Source organism: Paroedura picta, chromosome 10 (genome assembly GCF_049243985.1).
Source record: "Paroedura picta isolate Pp20150507F chromosome 10, Ppicta_v3.0, whole genome shotgun sequence".
NCBI classification, from domain to species: Eukaryota; Metazoa; Chordata; class Lepidosauria; order Squamata; family Gekkonidae; genus Paroedura; species Paroedura picta.
In genome coordinates, this window is record NC_135378.1 from 77,958,640 (window position 1) to 77,984,880 (window position 26,241).

General features: G+C 45.4%; 1 protein-coding gene across 5 annotated transcripts in view; it reads right to left on the reverse strand.

Annotated features, from left to right (window-relative positions):
• Positions 1-26,241, reverse strand: part of ARHGAP24 (Rho GTPase activating protein 24) — a 361,634-nt gene that overhangs the window by 150,005 nt on the left and 185,388 nt on the right. The window contains exon 1 of one of the 5 annotated variants that reach the window (XM_077300993.1): positions 9,878-10,004. The exons of the other annotated variants lie outside the window; for them this stretch is intronic. The gene's annotated coding sequence lies outside the window, so the exon portion shown is untranslated. Of the gene's footprint in view, positions 1-9,877; positions 10,005-26,241 lie in introns of those variants that run through there. 5 annotated transcript variants of the gene reach the window in all.

The following is a 26,241-nucleotide window of genomic DNA, read 5'->3' on the forward strand; positions in this document are numbered from 1 at the left end:
AACATCTGCAAACAGATTTTTGTGAACGTTCACAGTGAGTAGTTAGTACTAGTATGCATGGTTTTCTTTTGCTAAACCATTCATTGCACTTCTGGCTTCCACTTCACCCTGATCAGCTTGCAAAGCAAAAATGTCTTTAAAATATGATCACATATATGACCATTTAAGACCTCCTAGTGCTACGCATTCTAGATGTCATCAGACCAGGTTATGGATAATAATCGTTGGCAGACAGACTCTCATTATGAGGGGAAATATGGACGGCACAAAACGAGACTTTTCTCAAACATCCAAGGGATCAAATAATCATAAACATGAAAATAAACTTGAGGATACACCTCCTGATGGGAGACATAGGTTTACAATGCAATGACATGCATTAAAGCCTTATTTCCAGGATCGAAATTTTGCAGGACGGGACGGTAATTCAATCATAAAGAGCCTCTTGTGGCGCAGAGTGGTAAGGCAGCTGCCTGAAAGCTTTGCCCATGAGGTTGGGAGTTCGATCCCAGCAGCCGGCTCAAGGTTGACTCAGCCTTCCATCCTTCCGAGGTCGGTAAAATGAGTACCCAGCTTGCTGGGGGGTAAACGGTCATGACTGGGGAAGGCACTGGCAAACCACCCCGTATTGAGTCTGCCATGAAAACGCTAGAGGGCGTCACCCCAAGGGTCAGATATGACTCGGTGCTTGCACAGGGGATACCTTTACCTTTACCTTTTTAATTCAATCATAAACCAAAAGCCTAGTCAAATAAATCCAGGCATATATTGCGCATTTCAAAAGGAAAACAGCAACATTTCCCACTTGGGAGGGGACTGGGTAGATAGGACAGCAATTCACTGGCTACAACTGATTGTTGATTAAGATCTCAGATGTTGGAAATGCCATCATATCACAGCTGATATATGGAGATTCCATGGTGTTTTCAAAACCAAGAGTTGAACACAGGTGGTTTCTCATTGCCCTGCTTTTCTATCTTGACTCATTGAGTGCATTCAATTCACCCAAACTGGAAAAAAAACAACAACCCATAAGTACCTTAAAGGAATTCTTCGATATTTTCTAAGTTGAATATAGATTTTCTGATCTGTTTCGGCTACTGGTAGAGCAATTTTTTCCAGCAAAATGGACAGATCAGCTGTCCATTTTGCTCCCCCACTTCCAAGCAAAGCAAAGCAAAATGAACCACTGAAATGGCTGACAGCCATTTAAACGTAACAGCTTGGTGGGTCTGCTTGTCAGCAGTTAGGTTTAAATGGGTGGTAACCATTTAAACCCCTCATGCCATTTTCCCTCTTCCAAATGCAAGGAAGTGAAACAGATAGCTGAAATGGCTTACTTCATGGTGGGAATATCAGGAAATACCGATATTTGGGGGGTTCAGTATTCCCAAACCTGAAAAATACCGGGTGAGGGACTTCATACCTCTAGTGATGAACCTGGCATTCCTTGGTGGTCTCTACCATCTAAATACTGCCCATGGCTGACTGATTAGTTTCCAAGCTTTAAAGGGGGATTAGACAGACTCATAGAGGACAGGTCTATCAAAAGACACTAACCATTACTACAGGGAATCTTTAAATCCAGCGCCAATCATAGAATCATAGAATCATAGAGTTGGAAGGGGCCATACAGGCCACCTAGTCCAACCCCCTGCTCAACGCAGGATCAGCCCAGAGCATCCTAAAGCATCCAAGAAAAGTGTGTATCCAACCTTTGCTTGAAGACTGCCAGTGAGGGGGAGTTCACCACCTCCTTAGGCAGCCTATTCCACTGCTGAACTACTCTGACTGTGAAACATTTTTTCCTGATAAACCTCTGAATGCTGGTTCTGGAAGCAACAACAGAGAAGCCTCTATGCACAGTTGATGGGCCTCCAGGTAGGCCACTGGATAACACAGGATGAGTTAGGACACTGACCTGATACAACAGGGCTGTGCTTATGATGGTCAAAAGAGACACCTGTTCACAGATGGAAAAATAGTCCTACTTTCTTGTCTTGAGTTTTTTCCTTGTTTCAACTAAGAACATGCATATTGACAACTGTTCCACGGATTTTCTGGCCCAGGGCACAAGAACTACATTTAGCCCTTCCTCAGAAGCTCCAGAGCTTGAAGCTGCCTGGTCTCCAGCCTCTCAAGAAGACCACCCACATGCAAAACCTCTATATGAAATCCAGCATCGAGAAGTTAAGAACTATTATTTAAACCACTAAAAATGGGCCAATGTTGAACACCACTTTTTATAAGGCTATAAAAGCTGGGAAGGAATCAAAGCATTGTCCTTTGGCTGCCCATGTTCTGATGTCTTTCCACTGCTTAAAATTTACATAAACGTAGGATTGATTGTAAAGGCCTTTGGCTCTTTTCCCAGACATAAATTTTTAAATTATGTGAGCCCAGACAAAACAACAGCCGCACAGAACTGCCCAATCCTGATTCTTCCAAAGGAAAAGCCGTTTGGGGGGAGGCCAAATGTAGAGAAGCAGAGACTGACAAACAAACAGCTCCTCCCAAAAAGCGAGGTGGAACAGTGAGGCATGAATACAGTTTGGATGCAAATCTGTTGCATATTTAAGCTACCTGTGAATGCCTAATTAGCCAAGATGGCAGCAAACAGCTGGCTTCCAGCTGGAATTTGAGGCCCAGGTCTAGCAAAGGAGACCACAAACAAGTACAAATGCCAACGACAACAAAAAACTTCAGTGGGTGGCAAAATCCAGAAACTAAAACATTGAATTATCATAGCTGCTGCTTACAAACAATGGAACCAGGAAATGTGATTAGGTAAATTTGCAGAATAGCAATAGGTGAGAAACAGAGAGCATCTTCTTCTCTCTGGAAACAAGGCAGTAGTTGAATCAAATGAGAATTCATGGATTGTTTTAGAGTAATAGAGAAGAAGTCTTTTCTAGGATACCGATCCTTTCCATGGGGAATTCAAGGCCTTGCACTAAACCTGCCATTTCTACTCAGTGTATATTGAATTGTTAGCAAGAGACTTTGTTCCATGTTCAGCATGGAGTCAAAGCTTTCCACTACATATCAGTGACATCTTACAAGCGACAATGTCATTTAGCCTTTCCAACTGGGAAGGTCTTGGGCTGATTTCTGTAACTATGTGGCAATCAAGTGCCCAACCCCTGCTCAAGATTCCCGGCCCTGGAGAGGTTAAACTGGCCACAACCTTCTCAGTCTTTGCCCCAACCTGGTGGAATGAGCTCCCGGAAGAGCTGTGGGCCTTATAGAACCCTCTCCATTCCAAAGGACCTGTAAAATGGAGCTCTTCCGCCAGCCATTTGGTTGAGGCCAGTGAGCAGATGGAACACCACCTAGGTCCCTATTCCAAGTTCTCTCCCATCCTGAACCAGAAGGAAGAAGTTCAGTTGACAATGGGCAGCTACAGTGACTTGGTATATTTTAATCCCCGCCTACTTTTAACAATCAATACCCCTGGGTTATTTCGTCTGGGGTTATGAGCATGGCCCATAGGATGGAAAAGCAGGTTGGGCAGAATGACTGAAAATTGAGTATGCCGCCATCTGTCATTTGTTGTGTGGGTTTTTTTATATTGAGATCTTATTGTTTTATCCTGTGCACTGCCACGAGACGGCTTTTATTGGGAGTGGAGGTATACCAATTGTAAAATAAATAAATAATGCTTTTAATGTTGTGTGGTTTTATTCTCTTTGTATATATATTTGATCTTTGTTTTTGTATACGCTGCAGATTTGACAGTACTGTGAAGTCCAATGGCTCATTCAATAAAAACGTATCTATCTTTGTCTATCGTATCTGCTGTAAACCTCCCTGAGATGGCTGGGCCGAGAGGGGCGGTGACAGACATCCAATAATAAGCAAATAAAATAAAAGGGCTTCGTTTTCCTTCACCCACACACACATACGATCTTTGTGAACACAAAACCGAAAGCCCTGGTCCACTTGAGGATCCCGCAAAAGCAATGCGACCCTCATTAACCTGCCAATTGGCACCAAATCGTGTTTATACACCTAACCGTACTACTTAACAGCAACTCAAATTAGATCTTCCATTTGGCTGATCCAACGAGGACTGCGTTAGTTGCATAGCAAACCTATCCAGGACGGACACCAGAAAACGCCTTTAGATCTCGATCAGTTATTATGTTTTATGGGTTTTGCTTTTTTAAAAATAGCCTTATTTATAGCTCTGGTGAACAGCTCCGGTATTACGGCTCCGAATAGCCTAGCTAAGTGACAAACAATGTCACTTGACTCCATAGAGCAGCAGATTACACCCTGTAGGATTTGCACTCCTGTTTTTGTACCCAAGCACATGCAAATAAAACTGTAAGCAGGTGACCATTATATCTGAAGCACTAGACAAGGACAGAGTCCATGTGGGGTCTTGCAGCTCCTGGGTGATACTGTTTATTTTTCAGGCCAAACACCAACTTCCAGCTAGGAAGATTGTGGGAATCGCTGCAGTTGTGTGAAAATTCCATTTTACAAGACTTCAGTACTCAGACCACTCCGATGATTTCGATTCTTCTCGTACAGGCTGCTGGTTGCTAGCTGGCCTAGAAACTCGGACACAGTTAGCACTTGCAAAAATGTGCCCTTTTAACTATCACCGGGACAGTGCGGCTGTCCTGCAGTGTGCCAGTGGAAGCTATCGCCCTACAAAGGGAAGAGAAAGGAAGCACAGCAGATGAATTGAAGCCTGCGGAGTAGAAATAATGCAATGGTGGAGAAAGCAGTAACTGAAAGCCAGGCTCCAGAGGGAGACAGGGTAGAGTTCCAAGCAGAAACATAATTCTTTAGGACCAGTTTTAAATGTGTTATATGGGATTTTCTCAAGCCTGTTTCAAATACTATGACTGAATGGAGCAAGAATCTACCAACAGCATGAATCTTGCTACATACAGTTGCCGTGGTTCTGTGAAGTGGAGGCGTTGTGCATATTCACCATACATGTTTCATCTTGGTATGCATGAGCCAGCGACCGCACTGCCCGGGCAATGGGAAAAGGATCGGGCTGGGGGGGGGGAGGGTTATAGAATAATAGAATCATGGAAGGGGCCATACAGGCCATCTAATCCAACCCCCTGCTCAACGCAGGATCAACCCAGAGCATCCAAAAGCATCCAAGAAAAGTGTGCATCCAACTTTTGCTTGAAGACTGCCAGTGAGGGGGAGCTCACCACCTCCTTAGGCAGCCTATTCCACTGCTGAACTACTCTGACTGTGAAAAATTTTTTCCTGATACCTAGCCTATATCGTTGTACTTGAAGTTTAAACCCATTACTGCGCGTCCTCTCCTCTGCAGCCAACAGAAACAGCATCCTGCCCTCCTCCAAGTGAGAACCTTTCAAATACTTAAAGAGGGCTATCATGTCCCCTCTCAACCTCCTTTTCTCCAGGCTGAACATTCCCAAGTCCCTCAACCTATCTTCATAGGGCATGGTCCCTTGGCCCCAGATCATCTTCGTCGCTCTCCTCTGTACCCTTTCAATTTTATCTACGTCCTTCTTGAATGCCTTCTCTGATGCCTGGGTAGCACGGTTGCTGGCTCTTGGAACATTCCTATAACTCTCTTTATATAACTTGTGACAGACTGTCAAGGGTTAATGTGCGGACAGCCTGAGAACCCTTGAGAGGCAGGTAGTTCAAATGGAATTCTGTGGAGCGGCAGTTAAGGAATGACAGTTGGGAACTGGCAGTTGAAGACGAGAGACTTTAGGGCAGGCTGTGGCCTGGGAAGGAGGCAACGAGGAGCGAGAAGATCCCAGAAGATCCCCCTTGAAGTCAAAAAAGGGACCGAGAAAAAAAATCCCTGCCCAGTGAAAAGGGAGAGAGAGCTCTAAAAAGAAGGCTGAAAGAAAGATTTTGGAAAAGAAAATTTTGGGAACATGTCTGTTCCTGCTCTCTGGATTTTCAGAGTCAGTGAAACTCAGAAACTTAGGCTTGGGTGTTTAAGCATAAATATAAAAGGAAGCCTTTCAACTCAGGTTCGAAGAGACCTTTTTGAATGGCTGGGACAATTGCTTGTTGGCAACAAATATATATGACTAGCCAGCCATAGGCTGGTAAGGTCTGCTCAGCGAGAAAGAAAAGGGGGGGGGAGAGAAGATTCTAGAAAAGAAGAGGGTGAGATCACCGTACAACTGTACATATTGCACTCCCAAAAGGTACCGCTAGCAAGAACAGAACAATGTAACCCTTGCAGAGGGCTAGGGTTTTAGTGGGTAGCACTGATATATAAGCACCTTTGACACTTAGCATGCATAGCTCACCTTGTGGAGTAGAACAGGAGTAGAGTTGCCCACAAAATCAGGCATAATTTGGATTTCAGAGAGGATACTTGGCATTATTGTCCAGGAGGGCAGCTCTCTACTTGCAGATGAGGCCTCTGGGTAATAAAGGACACTTGCCCAATGGAGTTTTCAAAGCAAGAGAAGTTCAGAGGTGGTTTGCCAATGCCTGCCTCTGCATAGTGACTTTGGACTTCCTTGTTAATCTCCTTCCAATAGCCAAACTTGGCTGACCCCGCTTAGCTTCTGAGATGAGACACCATATGGCTAGCCTGGGCCACCCAGGTTAGGATCAAAGAAGCCCAGCGTACCTAATATTTAATTTCAGTTCTCTGCAGCATCTCTTTTTCCTACCCATTTCTCTGGGGCCACTAATTGTGCTCGACTGCAGACTGCCCATGATATTGCGCTAATGTAACAATATTAAAAAAGGGACATTTCTGCTCAAGAAAGACGTTCTGATAATGCATGCGCTATCCGTTTAAGTAGGGCACTGCCTGCGCCGAACATCCCCTTAGGTCACCTACCGCCTGATGTGCATGGTTAAGATGGATGAGCCTTTCCCACTCTTCCCCCCCCCACCACCACCCGCCCCCTTTCAAATGAGAAAGTGTTGTGCATGTACAATCCATTGGGAACTGTTCTCTGGGACAAATTTATTACAATACAGAAGAAGCCGAATTGCCAGCGGGAGTCTTGTCACGGAGCTCGAGGAGCATGCATGATCGAGTGCTGCATGGTTACAGGTGGGCAACAGCTCCCCGGCCAAATTCATCCAGCCATATTACCAATCCGATCCCTGGAAGCCACCACCCCCCCCCCCGCCCCCGTGAGCTTGCTGTTGCTGCTAATGATAATAATCAGGCAGTGGGGGGTATCGCTTTGAGCACGGAGAAACACATACCTGGCTTAGGGTCACTGTTCGGTTAATGCCCGTGAAATGAGCATTCATGAAATGCTCATGCAGAAGCAAAAAAAAAAAAGTGCAAAAAGGATACAGAAATGGAAAGGAAAATAGTGGCGAGGGAGCTTTTTATGACTCAGTGCACCGGAATTGAAAAAAAAAAAAAGAAGAAGAAGAAGCATTCTTCGCCCCACAAACTAGAAGCAGAGGCTTTCAGAATTATCCCGGATACACCAACTCCAGAACCTGGGCCTAGTCTGCACACACAGGATAATGCACTTTCAATGTGCTTTGGCAGCTGGATTTTCCTGTGCGGAACAGGAAAATCTACTTGGAAAGTGCATTATCTATTGTGTGCAGACTAAGGCCTGGAAGGATTTTCAGGAGGACCCGAATTTGATAAAGTGAGCTCAGGAGAATGTTACTATAAAGTATACGACTGAAGCTGGTATCCCATAGCTGGTTAAACAGCCTTAAGTGGTGAATGTGGAAATGGTAGCAGTGGAAGGCCAGAAATGCAGCCTGTTTTGGATGGGGAAAACCCTCTGGTTGTTCTCCATGGGCTACTGGCGGGAAGTGGAATGAAATCACTCTGTTCCATCAAAACACCAGAGTGCATAGCAGAAGCCCACATGGTTTCCCCAAGTCACCATGAACATGAGCATTGGTTGAGTCCCGCTGTACATTCCTGATAGTTCTCTTGTACGAAGTGGGTGCCCCAGGAGGATGTTTGTACTGTCCTCTTCCTGCAGTCGAAAGGTATTTCCTGGGAAGCAAGATGCCTTCTGAATCCCAAGATAAAAGATCTACGATAAAGAATCAGTGAAACACCATCCTGCTGCTATACCAGTAAGCTATCGGGACGTAAAGTTGGTCTAGGTTCAGCACAAGTCTTCCATCAGGGGGAGGGCCTGGGATTAGCGGGAGGTATGACAGCGTGATGTCACTTCCAGGGAAAACCCAGAAATTATATCAGTTCTCTTGGGGAATTGCCAGTAACTCTATGGTTTTATCGTAGAGTTTCTAGCAATTCCTAGAGGTGGATGACGTAACTTCTGGGTTTTCCTGCAAGTGATGTCAAACTGGCAGCCCACTTACAGTAGCAGTATGACAAAGGAGCTAGGGCATGGGGGCTGATAACCCTTGCAAAAGGGTCATGCCATCCCGCCAGGAACCTGTTGAAAAGCTGTAGGTTCAGGGCCTAATCTAGGGTTGCCACTTCTGAATTGGGAAATTCCTGGAGATTTGGTGGGTGGGGAGCCTGGGAAATGTGTGGATTGGGGAGGGGAAAGACCTCAGCAGGGTACAATGCCACACTGTTCACCCTCCAAAGCTGCTGTTTTTTTCCAGGGAAACTGATCTCTGTAATCAGCCGATGAGTTGTAATTCCTGGAACTTTCCAGGCCCTACATAGAGGCTGGTAACTCTACCCTAATCTATCAATATTTCTGCCCTCCATTGAAAGCCATATGTCCAAATTCTGATGGAGAAGAAACTTCAGCGCATCCTCCAGCTACGGAGGAGTATTAATTACAAGTTGGCATTGTAATTACAGGATGCCATCACAACGTGAGAAAGTGGTCCATACCACCCAGCCAAGCCAAGTCTTACCGAGAACACACCAATGAGCCCAACGGGGGAGGGGAGAAGGGACATTTCATTTTCTGGATTCTACCACCCATGTGGTTAAACACTCTCTAGACCAGTAATCTTCTGCTGATCTCCAGCAGGACACTCAACAGGGGGTTAATGCATTTGGGGAGGGAGGAAGGCAGGCAGTCGTAAGGAGAACTAGCGGCAGTGAGAACGTTAGGTCACACTGGAATGTATCTGGAGGTGAAAATGAGTTGACGGCTTGGAAAAGGAAACACAAATGATTAGCAAGACTGGGCAAGACTTCTCGCAGTCACTCCAGAGCTCCAAACAGGCTCGCTTCCAAGTCGGATGGGCACCTCAGATGCTCCTCCTGTCCGATGCAACTCTGTTCCAGATTCATCGGCTGATTTAAGATTTCCTGACCCCGAGGCTGAGCTTGGCGAGCGACCGCAGAGGCAAGCTTCCTCCTCCGAGGTGTCGCAAAGCCCTCGCGAGTGCCAGAAGCTGCTTGCCAAATTAGCATTCCTGGATCATCATCATCTCTCAAGCACATCTCCTTAGCAGAGTCTCGGGCTACGCCTGACATAAAGGGCAGCTGTAACGCATGCTGTTCGGGAATTAACATAGCGAGTCATTCCTACGTCTGCTTAGCTGTTCGGCGTGCACAACTGCTCATCTACAGATCCAGGTGTAACAGGTAGGAGCCCAGAATTCCCCGGACAGAACCCGTGCCAGGCTAGCACCCGTATGCACCTTGGCGCTGCCCACGTTCCTCCAGCCCCCTATTGCAGCATCAGAGTTGGTTTGCCTCCCTCGTTAAAACGTTTTCAACCTCTCGTACATCGACACCTTCATTATCAATGGCTATCTACTTAGGCACCATTTGCTGCAGCAGAACACAAGCGTCAAAAGAGCAGACGGTTTCCGAGTAACGAGGTCCAAACCCGTCAGTTTGGTCGCAAACCGTCCTTCTGAGCAACAGTCAAGAGACCGAAAACAAGGCAATGGGAGAAAGCACCCGAATGCAACACAAGTCCAGCATGTCTGACACGATTAACAGTCAATAAAAATAAAATAAAGCTACCTTGAAATTAATGGTCTGACAGTCCTCTTTGCAGATATTTCCCCCGTGCAGAGCCTGGCTTACCCAAACGTCGTCATTCAGCTCGAATGCAACGGCTTGATTTGTTCAACTGACACGCCGGGGCATAGCAATCCTCTGTCTAAAAAAGTAAGCTGGATCTCAGCCACTCTGGTTACTATTTATTTTAAACACTGAGGGGCCGTTAGGGAAATAACCCATTTCTTCCTCCTCTTTAGGCTCAGCCAACGTCTATTCTCCCATGACTTTCAGGGGGGAAAGAACCAGAAGGAATTTATGCTATAAATAAATTAGAGGAATGCAAGAACACTGTAAATAGCGCTAATTTGGAAATGTAGCTTATAGAGGATTTCTGGTCAGGAGTTCCAGCTGCAGGCAAGGCTGAGTTCTTAAAGGCAGGAGATGGATCAGAGATCTGACACTTGTTACGCTTCGGGAAACAAGCTGGAAAATTACCTCCCCATTTTCAAGTTTCTCCCTGATACCATGGAGGAGGAGAAGGAGGAGGAGGAGGAGTCTCAAAGCAGCTCACATTCGCCTTCCCTTTCCTCTCCCCACAAGAGACACCCTGTGAGGGAGGTAGGGATGAGAGAGCTCTGAAGGACTTGGGCTGGCCTAAGGCCTCCTGTGTCTCAAAGTGGCTTACAGTCACCTTCCCTTCCTTCTCCCCACAAAAGACACCCCATGAGGCAGGGTGATACTGGTCGGCCAGAGCAGCTTTATCAGGGCCGTGACTGGGCCAAGGTCACCCAGCCGGCTGCATGTGGAGGAGCGGGGAATCAAACCCAGCTCACCTTCTGGAAAAGATTAGAAGCCGCCGCTCTTAACCACTACCCCAAGCTTGCCTCTGTTGTAATGTATACAAGTAGCCTCTATGGGGCCAAGTTACTGCTTTGCAGGTCTTGGCCCTGTAAGGTTCCTGTAGAGCAATTTGGAGCTGAGTAACCTGTTATAAAAGGCTGACTACAAGAAGGCCAAGCCAGAGAGCTGAATAAAACCTTTTGCCAGACTGCAGCAAAGCTGAGGTGTCCTATGTTGACGATACTACCATCTCCTTCATTAAAATGAGTGCCATTTTCAGCCCTTACACACATCCACCAAGACTGGAAACCGACTCTTTAAAAACAAAACAGGAAAGGGAAAGTGGGATTCTAAAGTTTTTCCTCAAGATGCCATGATATTACATTGGAAACCACGTTTCCCGATCTGTAGACCAAATCCATCCAGGAAGTCAACCAGTATCTTCCTATCTTTCGTAGGAAATTGCAGGTTTAGAAAAAGGGATCTATCAGCAACCTGCTCACATAGCAAGGGCATATCACCGGCATGAATTTTAATAACTTTGAAAAGAAACGAACTGAAGCCTGGCTCCCCTGATTTCCTGAAGTGCACAGGTTATGTTCATGTAAACTGTAGATAGGGTGGAATTTATTCTGTTCAATCCCCTGGGATGCTCAAAAGGCTGATTTAAGCCACCAATTCATCAGAAACAAGTGCTCCACACCTGAATACGTAACATATGTTTTCTAAATAAAATGGAACCCAACCAACTCTTCTTTTTTTTTTGCCTACACAGCTCTGTAGATAATTACCTCATCCACCTTGCCTGCATTTGAACCGATTCAGAGATCTCGAGTGAGTCGTCAAAGTTTTCACCTCTCAAGTTCCATAATTATTCTGACATCCTAGTTGGTGGGATTTCGAGCAGAGAAGGTTCTTGGCTTGCCTTCTGGAAAAGTTATCATTTTTATCTTTCCTTGAAATCCAGTCCAGCAAATAACAGAGTTCGGCTGAACGGCATTCTGGATCTGGTTGTTAATTCTGTCCATGGAGACACGTTGCCGTCATTTTGATCATTCATTTCAGCGATCATTTTGAAAACGTCCCAGCACGGCGATGGCAGGCTGCGGCAAGGCCTTCTGTGTTTAGAGAGGCCCTTCCTCAATTCAGCTCCACAAATACCTAGAAAGGAGGCAAATAGCCCCCTTTCCTCTCCATTGGCTGGAAGGATTCTCTTCTCCCAAGTCCTGGCCAAATACAATGGCAAACATGTCCAGGTTCTCAGCCATAAAAGCCATCTGTATGCTTCTTGTGCTTTTTCGTTGCTCCACATTGGTCCAGACATCTGCTGTTCACTTATAGCTAGAACTTGCCTTTTGTTCAGAAAATAGGCACTTTGGGGACCAAAGTTGAAGCCAGAAACACCACGAAGAGGGCTAACAGCCAACTCCACATGCACACCTGCTTTCATTCAGAGCAGCAACATCTGTGAAGTCTGAGAAAAAGGAGTCTGCTTGCTCCTGGGGGAAGTTCTAGAAAACTTGGCTCCAAACTGGACTCCATCCTACTTCCTTGTTCGTGTCAAGAAATCACAGTCAATCTCAAAATACGTACAGGCACGACTTGGCCATTTATTTACACAGCAACAAACGAGAAAAGACTTGCAGAATATATGTTATTGTCACTGCAATGATACTTTAAACGTGTCATTACATCTGTTATTTAGTTTATATCCCCGGAACTGCAGTAGTCTCAGTGAGAAAGCCAGTGGGCTGTAGGGGGTAGACTGCTGTTTTAGGACCTGGGCGATCCAGCTTCAAGACCCCAGGTTGCTGTGGAATCCTGGGCCCCTGGTACGTTCCCCGGTTAACTTACTTCGCAGGACTGTTGTGCTTACATATAGTACTAACAAGTTGACAATAAATGTAGCAATACTGGGGTTTTGTCAATTGGCAATATTGCTAATAAGGAAATAACCAGTTTATTCTGGCTGGGCTTCATTTCCTCTCACAGAGCAATTGTGCAGATCTGGGCTGGTATTAGATCAAGACTTCCAGATGTAGACTTAGGTTTCTTCTGCAGTATGTAGAATCTTTCCCTAAGCATCATGTGCCAGTTGCCACATCACGCAAAAAAGCAGAATATGGTGGAGGAAAGAATGATATAAGCCCCTCTGGATTCCCACGAGGAAGAAAGGTGGTGTCTAAGTGAAGTAAATGGACAGTGGCCATCTCCTCATGGGGTGATGGAGTCTCTGCACTTAGCTGCACTGCCTAGATCCAACTGCTTCCAGGTTCTACTTCCGGGCCACCTAATTTTTTTTTTCCTGACTGGCTGCCATTTTCCCTGCTAGTGCTCAGCATTTAAAAAATCCCCACAACTCTGCGGTCATGTCAGCACACTCCTATAGCAGATGGCTGTAAGCTACGGGATCTTGACTTGGATTGCCCAGGCTAGCTTGATCTCATCAGGTCTCATCAGGTAAGTAGCCCCTGATTAGTCCTTGGATGGGAGACCTCCAAGGGAGCACAAGGCGACTATGCAAAGGCAATGCTCTAGCTTTGCAACCATATGTGATTGCCATACATTGGCTGTGACTTGACAGTACCTTATGGACACATCTGGGCTTCCAGTAGAGTGACATACTTGGCTACTGAAGTTCCTTTTTCTTTTGAATGTGCTGATGACTACTGACGGGCATGATCAGAAAAAAGCAGGATGAGTGAGTTACCAAGGGATCAGTCACACACAACACACAGTTCTCTGGGGGACCACACACCCAGAGTGGCTGGAAATGGGAAAGGGGGAGTAAAACAGGATCTCTGGTGGGTTTTGGAACATTGAACTTCAACCCAGGGGGCTGGGGGGAATGGGATTTCCCATTGCTAATGATCAGAGACTTAGAAAAAGATATGGAAAGAAAGGTCTGGAGGTAGTGTATGACAGAAAGAAAAAAGCATGGAATTGAGTCTTTCTTCCCCTCCTGCTCTAACAGGGGTCCCCAAAAGCTTGCACGGGGGTCTTCAGTAAGCCTGTTTGCTTGGCTGGGTGGGTTGATGGAGTATGGCCTGCTCAAAATCGCAGGCTCAGGTTAAAAAGGGCAGAACTCCGTGTTGCCCTGGCAACACCATCTTGCATTATCCCACTGTGTCAATCTAGCTTGTGCAAAAGAAAAGAAAGGGGGGGGGACTGCATATCACAGCCTTTGCGGAGATGAAAGCGCTGACAGAACTAGAATGCGATCCTTCACTAGATGATGTGCAAAAGAAGGCTCAACATGCCAACTGAGGAAACACAGAGGAAAACAACCCATGAAGAAACAAACCTGTGACAACATTTCAGGTGAAGGGAAGATGACAGCAAGGAAAAGGAAGAACAAATGCTTCCCGTAGAAATGGTCGGCATTGTGCTTGAGATCATCTGATGAACACAGGTCTGCACAGGAGTGTAAACCTACCCCTTCAAGGACCAAAAGGCTAGTGCTGATTGAATGATGATTATTACAAACATTTATATCTTGAAATCTACTTCCCTCCATAACTTATTGCTCAAGGCACAGGATTGCTTTAGGGTCATCAGCAGGTGAAAAGATAAAAGCACCTTTGGTGGCAGTGCGTTGTCAGTTTCAGGGGGAGGGGGAATGATGTCCCGCCCTTCTAGGAACCGGTAGAGGTAAAACCATAGAGATTTCCGGCAATGCCTGGAAAGGCGTGACATCATAACCAGTTCTTTTCCTGGAAGTGACATCACTGCCTTGCTGTTGCCTGCCTTGCTCCATGATCTTACCCCACAGTCTCCTGCTGGTTGCCAGGCTGGGTTCATCAAGGCAACTTACACAGGATAGTGATTTAATTAAAAACATATGAAATTAATTCAAAAGAAATTCCATCTAAACATCCGGAAGATGTTCCTGACAGAGCGGTTTCTCAGTGGAACAGGCTTCCTCGGGAGGTGGTGGGTTCTCCATCTTTGGAAATTTTTAAACAGAGGCTAGATAGCCATCTGACGGAGAGGCTGATTCTGTGAAGGCTTAAGGGGGTGGCAGGTGACAGTGGATGAGTGATAGGGTTGTGAGTGTCCTGCATAGTGCAGGGGGTTGGACTAGATGACCCATAAAGTCCCTTCCAACTCTATGATTCTATGATTTTATATCATGGTCCTATGCAAACATCATCACAATAACAACCATCCGTCCATCGTCACCAGAACAACTGGAGTCTTCAGTCATGGCCAAAAGCTCACCTATGTAGGACTGTCATATGTTGATACACAGCTGATGTCAGTACCTCCCTGCTCTCTACCAAGGGAGTATTACAGAACACTGGCACACACAGAAACAACATTTGCGGCACCTGAACCATCTAATCTTGCCACTGAAAACGGGGCTCTGCCACCACTGAAAAAGGGCAGACTATCCCTCTTTATGAATACCAGAACAGCTGTGCTTAGCAACATGAGATCTGCATCGACAAACAGCATGTGGGACAGGGGCCTTAGCCATTAATGGAGTTAGGTGAAGCTGCGAGAAAACACCTAGCGCAGGGGTAGTCCAACTGCGGCCCTCCAGATGTCCATGAACTACAATTCCCAGGAGCCCCCTGCCAGCGAATGCTGGCAGGGGGCTCATGGGAATTGTAGTTCATGGACATCTGGAGGGCCGCAGTTGGACTACCCCTGATGAGATCCAACCCTAAATTACTAGATTGGAGGTCTGTGATCGTGTCTCCCAATACTTTCTTTAAATGTCAAAAACAACCACCGGGCTCCCAATTTGGACTACGGCTTCAGCCTTGGGGAAAGTTAATCCTAAGCCTCAGGCTGTTTCCACAACAGAAAATCACATTCTATAGCTGCTATTGGTGTTGGGAAAGGGAGGGGGATCGGTACCTGTATTGTGCTACAAGTCAAGCAGTAGTTTTATTCCTGAAAGATGGTGTGAAAAGGGTTGATTTCCTCTCTAGAAACTACATCCCCAACCCAAATTGGGTCCACCCATGGGAACTTTCAAAGGAAACACTGGGAAATCCAATCACAGCTCTCTCCGCTTAACAGATAGTTCGTTCTTGAGTTTCACCAGAAAAGGAAGTCACATTAATTACAAAACTTCTAGTAGGTGAAATTCCCATGGGAATTCTGTCTAAGGCACAGTTTTAATTATTTGCAAGAAACCCATCAAAAAGCCATAACCCCCTGCCTTTAGGGATTCAAACAATAATCTTCCTTATCCCATTAAGATGCTGTTCAGACAGCCATCTAAAACTGTGCTTCTGACTTACACGCATTCTGCAGTGTACTTATAAGGTAATTTCTCTTTTTGTTGACACAAAGACAATTTTATCCTCTTTTTGTTCTGAGAGATGGTTCACAGATACGATTTTAGCCGACTTCCTGTATCGCCACTGAAGTTCTTAATGATCTTTTCCGGCAACTACTGTGATTGTGCATTGCTACAACCACAGCTGTTTATCATAAGCCAAATTAACTAAGAGTGAAAAAAATCCATAATTATTTAGCATTCTACACCTATGGAAACTTGTGAAGAAATGCCCTTTTCTTTCCTTTGAGGTTTGAAATGAGTGTTTTAACGGGGTTTTTCTTCATGTTCAGGGAACAGGCAGTCCAATTGCTCTCCAGATGTCCCCCAGCTCATCTTCATAAACATGCTAATTGGTTGAACTAGAGGCAATAGGTGAGTCAAGCTCTCCCTCTTTCTCCAAGCAGGAAACAGCAATGTGGAGGAAAGGAATCCTAAAGAGTCTTCAGGAACGAGATTCCTGGAGAAAACACTTTACTGACCTGGCCTGACCTAGTCAGCAGGTGGAGAAACAGATATGGGAGGGGAGGGAGCAACACTCTGCACTAAGGAGGAGGACTCATTGGTACAGGGTCTATCAGAGGAGGGAGAACTCTTAATTGAGTTGTGGAGCAGACAGCTGTTGACCATGTGCTTACCTGAGGAGCTAAAGGAAACTTCAAGGTAAAGCAAGATCAGTAATTTACTAAGCTAAGGAGCCTCTCCTAGGGCATGTATAAAGACAGGGACATGAGGAATTGTGTTTTACCTAATTCTTTTTGATCCCTTGCTCAATCTGGTGGTGTGCTAAAATATGCTTATGAGCATTTTCCTTTCAATAAATACTACATAAGTTTGGATGCTGGTAGTGGTTCTCTATACCAGGGGTAGTCAACCTGTGGTCCTCCAGATGTCCATGGACTACAATTCCCAAGAGCCCCTGCCAGCGTTTGCAATTGTAGTCCATGGACATCTGGAGGACCACAGGTTGACTACCCCTGCTCTATACTATACTACATAGACACCCAACATCTCAGACATGCTAATGTAAAAGAGGTGCCAGGAGAAAGGCTGGCAGTTGGCAAGTGGCTATTCCTTCAGGGATGCCCAAAGCAGCAAACTGTCCCCCATTGTGACCAGGTGCTGGACAGCAGGGGGTACCAAGGCACAAAATCAGGTCTGAGAGAGAGTGAGAGAGAGACAGAGAGACAGAGAGACAGAGAGAGAGAGAGACAGAGAGAGAGAGAGAGAGAGAGAGAGAGAGAGAGAGAGAGAGAGACTCTTTAAGTTTTGGGAAATACCTTGGAGTTGGCAGGATGGAATAGTGTCTGCAGGCCAGAACAGGTATATTCTGCTACAAACCTAAATAAATGTATCCCTCCCCATTTCCTTTCCCCTTAAGTAGGGTTTTCCTTCAGACTAACATCCAGCTAGGGTTGCCAGTTCCCAATGGGGAAATACCTAGGGTTTTGGGGAGTGGAGCCTGAGGAGGTTAAGGTTTGGGGAAGATCTTCATCAGTGAGGTATAATGTCCAAGATTCCACCTTCCATTTTCAGTGTCCATTTTCTTCAGGTGAACTGATCTGTGTTGCCTGGAGATCGGTTGTAATAGCAGAAGTCAGCAACTCTAAACTAAACCGACTAATGTAAAATGTTGTGTGTGTTTGTGATGTAGTGCCAGAATGGAGTTTTCTGAAGTGTGAGAATGGAAATCTGCCAGGCATTTTGGAGGCTGCAGAGAGTATCTTTTCTCTTTTTCCTTTTTTTTTTTTTCAAAATTGTGTTGGTTTTTCCCATCTTGGAAAGTGTCCTAATGTTTATTTGGCTTGTCGCAACTTGAGTGACTTGGCAGAGAAAGACTCAATTTGTCATTTTCTGTTGGTCTTAATGATGGCTGGTGCCCTTGGCAGCTTTGAGCATCTGGGGTGTATGTGTGGGAGAGACAGAAAAGGAGAGAAATCGGAGCCAAACTCTACTTAATAGTCAACTGAGTTCCATTAAGGGGAAGGCCATGCACCCAAACCCTATACAGTCCACAGAAAAACCTAAAAAATCACAGCACAACTCTGCATGCTCAAATTTGTTTCACATTTTATAAGGAAATGAATGAATACAGACCATGAGAGGGAGGAAATGAATATATTAACTATGATTAAAAATATATATTTCTATTGAGGATTATAGGCCACCCCTCTCCAAACTGTTTCTGGGTGGATCACAATAGCATTTACCAATTTCCAAGTTATGGTTTTAAAATCAGGACAATCAGGAAGCGCTCCTGCAATTACCCCAATGATGCCTGGGAACCAATTGATGGGATGCTGGTTATCGGCAGGTGTGTGATGGAGGGGGTGGGGAACTGGCAGGGGATAATGCCTAAGCAAGGAAGAATTTCTTTTTTTGGGGGGGAGGGGGGATTTCACTTAGACTCTTTGTATACCATGGAGCTTGCCGTTTGAAGCAGCCATCTTCTCCAGGTGAGCCAATTGCTGTAGTTTGGGAATCAGTTTTAATTCTGGAATAATGTGGAAGTTGACAAGCCCAATTCAGTTCCATAGACTTCTTCACTGCAGGTCCAGACTTACTTTAGTGGAGGGGGAAAGCAGAGAAGTTCCATTCTACACATGGAAAGACCTTCCAATGCAAGAAACTGAGCTTTGGATGCAATCACTTACCTCCTTCATAACTATTCTTGCAGGCTTTGTACAACAAATGTTAAGAACCCAAACAAGACTCGAACTGGTAAATCCTATTAGTGACTGAAGAAGATTATAAAAAGAAAGCCTCATGACAAAGTAAACCGTTGGATGCTGTAACGGACTGTGCTTTTAAAAAGTTTAGAAATGCTACGCAAACAGCTTAAGGACTATGAAGGGTTAATTCTTCACAGAAGCAGAGAGCCTTGAGTGACAGGCTACTCCAAGCAATCTGATTGGTCAGCATCAGCTGAGCAGAGAAAGAGACTTCAGCTGAAGGCTGAGGAGGAGAATCCATTTGGAATTCAGCCCTGACTGACAGCAGTTTCACACAGACAGAACTGGGGAAAGTTGGCAAGTATGTGTGGGTAGTTAGATGGAGACTCCCATTCGGGCCAAGGAGAGGAGACAGATCTTCTAAAGAGAGAAGGAATTTCCCTACCCACTTTAATCTGGTGTGGTTAGAAACCACCTTTGGAGACTTTAAGAGTCAGTTAAAACTCAAGACAAGTACTGGTGTTTCATGGGAATGGGGTTGGGTACTGGAAAGAGTGCACCAGCCTTCTGGAAATCAAAAGAGTCAGAGAATACTAAAAAGAAGTGTACTGGAGTATTTGGGAAAACACTGGAACAAAAGCTTCTCAACATAAAGATTTTAAGTAACTCTGAATAGCTTTAAAAAAATCCTCTCATTAACCTGCAACATAAGAACTTAAGTCTGTAGACGTCCTGGTTTCTGCTCATAAATTTCAATGCTGATTCAACCTGACCTTTCTCCTCTATGTTGACTAAAATACCTTTGAGTATAAAAACTTCACAAGTGCCATTTAAGTTGTTCAGGTTAAAGGGGACTCCCTTTCCTTCCTTCAGGTCCCTGGGCTCAGCAAGCAGCCAAAATATAATGTTGTGACAGGGTGGGGCAGCCAGAATTCTTCAGAAAAGAAGAAAACAGACAACTAAGATGGCTCAGTCATCTGAGTGTGTATGGGGAGGGGGAATCTTGCCTCTGAGGAAGGGAAGGGGATGGGGTATCAGAGATGCTCTGTCTCTGAATCAATGGTACCAGCCATTATAAAAGACAGCATCAAGCCACTGCTGTTTCTGTTTACAGGTATCAGTGAAAGCGATCTCGATATGGAATGAAAAAGGTCAAAATCAAATTGCTTCAAATCAATCACAAAATCACTGCCTGGGAAAACATTCAATTGATTGTGTACTTTTTCTTTACAGCAGCTTCTGAATTGCTGAATGCTATCGGCACCTGGCATACCGCGACAACAGCTCAAGTGTTCCTGGGCCGAACTGAAGGAATCAAGTGGTTAAGCAAGCTCTACAGAGGAAGACAGCATCTCAGTATGGAAACAAGGACATGCTGGCTGAGGTGATACGTGTAAATTAACACAGCGCAGGGGGCGGGGAGAATGGACTCATCATCAGAAGAGTTTAATATGTGGATACAAAGAACTGACCAGAAGTGGTGTGATTGTGTAGAATACAGTTTGGAAGCATAGCTGAATACACGCCTACCAGGGACCCCATCCTGGCCCATCAATGGCCATTTGGTGATGTGTGAGTCGGCATGACCATATATGATCATATCACTCAATGAATGTTTAGCACATTTTTAAAAAATGAATCAAGGGTTTCTCGTTGGGAAACCCTTCCAGGGCCACCAAGAAACCCCAGTCTTTCATGAAGTCCTGGTTGAGAAAGCCCAATCTGGACTACCAAGGTGACTACCAATGGAGAGTTAAAGTTATGCTTACTAGCAAAGGCCTTCTGATAGAAACTTTACGGTACCAACTGTTTTATCTGAGGGCGTGAGATCTTTAGATTTTCCCAGAGCTCTTTGAGAATCAAAAATGCTGACCATTTCCAGATCATCTGTGCTTCTGCAATGTTATGAGCAACCTTCATGGGTGCCGAGCAGAGCTTATGACGCCAGAACAACCATCCCCCGCCCAGGCTGCCTCCACTTGATCGCCCAGCTCTGTCTGTCGGAGGCTTCCCAGTCCTTCCATTAGCGCTCAAGTGAATCTAATCATCTTTGCCATGAGTCGTTGAGCTAATAGGTTTGATCATCTAGGATGCACCCGAAACAGCTGTTTATTTTAGTGGCCCTTGAAGTCATTAAACAGCTACCACTTAATCATTTTGCTTAGAAAAATAAATGTTAAAAGGTATGAATGTGAGGAGTGGGAAATGTGGTTCTATGTGAATGGCTCTTTTGCTTTTTACCAGTTTCCTGCTATTAAGGGGATGTTCCAAGGTAATCAACGCTTGTGCTTTGCAGAAGGCCAGGAGACTAGCTCATTCGGGTCATAGTCTTCCTAGAGCAGCCTTTCTCAATTATTGCACCTTTGAGAACCTCCTGAAACATTCCTCAGGCTTCGAGAATTCCCAGAAGTGGCACAACTGGGCAGAATATGGTTGGGAAGCAGAGCTGTGAACACGCCCACCCAGGGCACCTCCCTTCCCACCCCCTCCTGGCCCATTATTGGCCATTTTTGGAGGGGTGGGCTGTCAAGAAAACCCTGGTTGAGAAGGCCTGCCCTAGATGCCCTAGAGACATATGATCAATATCTTCATGCTTAGAACCACATAGTTTCAGCATCAATGTTCCTGCATGAATTCTGTTTTTAACTGAATACATGTTTGGCTTTTTTGAGTTTACCGAAGTCAACATTTCAGAGAAGTCATTGTAATTTACAATAATGACTTGTTCATTGCAGGGCCTTTATTTACGGCCACAGTCTCTCAGATGTTAGATGGTACGCTCTCTGCTGGTGGCAGATGTGGTATGGACTAAGGTTTATTAGACGTTATCAACTATCTGTTTTGCTTTAATGTGTGACTGTCAACAACGGGATGGATCCGTGCCTTGGAAACAGGGAAACAAGGCATTAAAATGAATTATTATTAAAAGTTTGAGTGAACAGATCAGACATCTTGTCATACCCAATGACAGCAACAGGCAAGGCAATTCTAAATCCAGGATACCACCATAAATAATGCCTTCCCTCCATCAGATACCTGCCTAGGGTTGCCAGCACTGGGTTGGGAAAGGTGGAGCCTGAGGAGGAGGGTTGCGAAGGGGAGGGAATTCAATGGGGTATAATGTCATAGAATCCACCTTCCAAAATATCCATTCTCTCCAGATGAATTGATCTCTGTCACCTAGAGATTAGTTGTACTTCCAGGACATCTCCTGCCATCATCTGGAGATTGGCAACCATATGTGTGTCTCACTTTTGATGGTAGGCTCTTGGAATAAGACCTCAGAGAGTCTAAATCAGGGGTAGTCAAACTGCGGCCCTCCAGATGTCCATGGACTACAATTCCCAGGAGCCCCTGCCAGCATTCGGACATCTGGAGGGTCGCAGTTTGACTACCCCAGGACTAAATGATCAGGCAAGTTGGTTGGCCATGCTTAAATGCAGCACCTAAGCAATGGGACAGGAAGTGCCATGTAGTCCCCAGAGTACTTCTGGGCAACAGCTGCATCTGAAGTTCCTGAGGACTTCAAGATTTATTTTTAATTAACATAGCCGGCCTGCCCAACAGGAAGGATGCCTTTTAAAATATGATTGCCCAAATAAGGCTGAGAAACAAGGAAGAAAGGGAAAGCGCTCAAATTAATTGTTTTCAGAACCCATCATTATCTTCAGGCCTCTACATCAAGGTGTTGTTTCCCGCCCCCTCCCATACAGCCATTTCAAAAGAAGAATATTGCACTGGCGCATGTTTGGCAAGGACTGTGTTGACGCAAATGACTGCATGCGCAATCAATGACTTGCAACAATATATGCAAATGTAGCTGCAGCCATCCGGCCAAATATCTATTTCCAATGCATCCCCCGTTGCCGAACAAGCTGCCCAGCCCTGCAAGTTGGCCAATGGATCTTTAATTAAAATGGACTAATATGCCTACAGACAGCAATGTAATTGAGAGAACATTTTCGAGCCTGTAGCATGTGGTCTCATGCCGCAGAGGAAGAACATTTATTATGTATTTACTGGATTATGGATCTAGCCGTTCGTACTCCTAAAGCTCTAGTTATAGGCGCGTAATATTTCAATGTGGGTCTTCGGCGCCTGTAAATGGAGTTTCGTTTACAGGGTTTCCATAATCTTGGCAACACACAAATTCATTATCCTTGTAACCACACGTCCCATCTAGAGCTCACAGCTGTGGCTTTCGTCGGTGCAAACTGCCAAATAGGTCAATAGCCCAGATGAGATTACATTTCTCAAAAACACAAAAAAACATGACATACCTTCGAGAGTGATTATTCTTCCCTGTTTACGTCTGAGCTGACCCTTGAAAATGAGACACACACATACACACACACACAGAGAGAGAGAGAGAGAGAGAGAGAGAGAGATATGGAGAGAGAGAGAGAGAGAGAGAGAGAGAGAGAGAGATCTTGGCTTTCAATTCTCACATCATGGCAGGCGTGCCAACCAGAGACAGTGCTGCCATTCAGAAATTAAGATGTGCTGAGGCTAATCAGATGCCTCCAAGTCCCTTCCACACTCATTAAGAATCTAGCCTCTGGTGGATATCCTTAGCAACATTGCTGGGGCTCCTAATTCTTCCATCCAATCTGAGGTGAGCATATGGCACATGCGGAAACATATTCACGGACCACGGACACTGGCGTAATGACATTCAAGGAAGCAGACACTGTTTGAGAGGCTGTGTGCGTAGTGGCTTGAGTGTCAGACAAGAATCTGGGACACTTGGCTTGGGGCCACCTTAAAGATCACTGGGTGACCTTTGGCCAGACACTGACCCTCTTGGGGATGCCAGAGTTGCTGGCGGCCAGGAATTACACCCCCCATAAGGGAGGAACATGAGGATTAACATAAAAGTGCCTGGATGATCTGGAAGTGGCATAGGCACATCAGGGACATCAGGGGTGCTAATCTGATTCTGGGGCAAAACTCAATGGTAGGAGCTCAATCTACTATAGAGTTTTGTCTGAAAACCAGAATGCCCCTCCCTCCAACATGTCACTTTCAAGTCATATAGGCATGTCGTATGAATTTACAGCATTTCTCCCACCTCCTGATAAAGGTATCTTCCATTCCCTGCCAGCTGCTTCTAGTGACCTGGCCACTCTGGTCTCTCTCAGCCTGAGGCTACTCTGTAGGGGCATTGTGAGGGGCAGGAAGTATGTGGCATGGATTTTTAGAACTGCCCCTCTAGGCACAGTCATCTTGGGTTGGTATACAACAGTTGAAAACCAATATGCAATAGAACACTACATTTAAATGACCTAAAATAGGGGTAGTCAACCTGTGGTCCTCCAGATGTTCATGAACTACAATTCCCATGAGCCCCTGCCAGCAAACGCTGGAAGGGGCTCATGGGAATTGTAGTCCATGGACATCTGGAGGACCACAGGTTGACTATCCCTGGCCTAAAACATTCTTGCAGAACACCAGTCGACATCCTTTCCATGCTCTGGTCTGATCCAATTCTCGTCTCTCTGAACTGTCACGAGGGGGCTCCTGATGTTCCTTATAGTCTAATAGCCTGATCTCAACCACATGCCTAGCGGAAGAAAGAACTCAAGTTGGCATAATGCAGATGAAAAGTTAGGGCTATGCAGCTAACAGCATGCTCAGTTCTTAGTTCTGGGAGCAGACTCAGATGTCCCCCAGTGGTTTTTCTTCTTTAAATAAACCAGTGCTTTCAATTAATTTCCATGCTGGGAAGTGAAGCACAGGAGTCAAGGGGACACCATTGATTAATTTATTTACCAAATTTATGTACCTTGATTTTCTCTCCCCTCGCAGGGTGCAAATACTGTTGGCCTAACCAGCTACATTCACACCTAACACAATCAATTACACAGAATTAAAGGCAGATCAAAACATATGGCAGAAGCTTGGATGCAGGGTTCTGACATTCAGCCCCTCCAAAACAGCCATCACCACCCCCCTCAACCTGACGCTGGTTTATCGGGATAGCACTCGTGGAATTCCCAGACCAGCCTGGGAGCCTGCACATGATTGGCATCTACCCATTCCCTCTCTTCTTTAAGGAATTCTTTCCATCCCACTAGCTATTGCAGTTTCCACCTGCAGTCTTCTACTCTGTTGGAGACCCCTCCTCTCCCTGAACCTTTCCCTCCCCAGGCTCCCTCCCCATGTTAAATCCCCCGAAATTTCTCACCATGGAGTTGGAAGCCCTACTGCCAACGCCCATCCCCTCCTCAAATCCTGCTTACCCCAGGCTCTCCCCCCCCCCAAATCTCCAGGAATTTACGTACCCGAAATTGGCAGCTCTAGATACCCCCTCAAAGATCTTTGCAATTCCCAATCCCCCCCCCCCTCCCCTCTGCTTCTGTACAAAGAAGCCTGCTCTCTCTCAATGTGTGGGATCTGGAGGCAAAAAGGGCTACCTGAACTAATGCTTCCCTCCACACAATGGCTGCCCTGAACTCAGCTGAAGTGTTTCATTGCAAGGCATGCTCCCCAGGGCTCTCGCCGACCACTTTAAGTTATATAATTGCTCGGAAGCTCCGCTTGACTTATTTTTCAGAGGAGCTGATTGCAGTCTGTTCTGGGCTTTAAGTAAGAGGCTTCCTTGTGGCCACAGAGAATCTGAAAGGCCAGTGTCCCGTTCCTCTTTCTGGTTTCGAAAAAAAGAATTGCACGGCGAACGCTACAAATGAGAGGGTTTTCATGGCTACCTTGGAAATTAATAGGAAATATTTTTGTAAGTCATTTAAATTAGGGAGAGTCATCATCCTAATGAGACCTAATTTTAAAGCGTTGACATTTTTATAATGGCCGTGCCGCCTGCAAGGATCAGCGATTCTTGATTTCAAAATAAGTCTTTTAATTTAAATGCAAATGGCAGTGAGTGTTTACTTCTTTGACCCACAGGGATTTCTGCTTTTGCTCTCAAACAGTAAATTACACAAGTGGATGGTATCTGAAAGAGCCATAAAATCCAGGTGCCAATTATTCAGTTTAGGATTGCATTTGGGGGGAATTACTGAACCACCAAATGGCTCAGGGTGTTGGTATCATTCGGCTTGTCTACCGAGCAGCTGACGTGGCTAGTAATTAATTAATTAAGAAATTAATGGCCCGACCCAAATTTAATTTTTTTTAAGCCCATGGTTTTGAATGGAACAAAAGGGCATTTGTATGTCTTAATAGAACTCTGGCTGTTATTCATCAAGCTTTTGCCACGATTGCTGGGAAAACCCTTGAATCTGGTATGATGCAGTTCTGGGACTGCAATACTAGAAATGTCTCACGGGACTTGGTTATCTGCAGGCAGGCCATCACACTTGGGACATGCCAAAGAACTGTGGCAAACTAAAATGTTTTTTTTTTACCATACAGCCAACTGCAGCTGGTATCCTTCCATAACTATGAGGGTGGCAGGTGACAGTGGATGAGCGATAGGGTTGTGAATGTCCTGCATTGTGCGGGGGGTTGGACTAGATGGCCTAGGAGGTCCCTTCCAACTCTGTTATTGTATGATTCTATGATTTTGGGAGGCACATACAGTATTTATGTAATGCAAGGCTAGTTCCCCCCGCACACACACA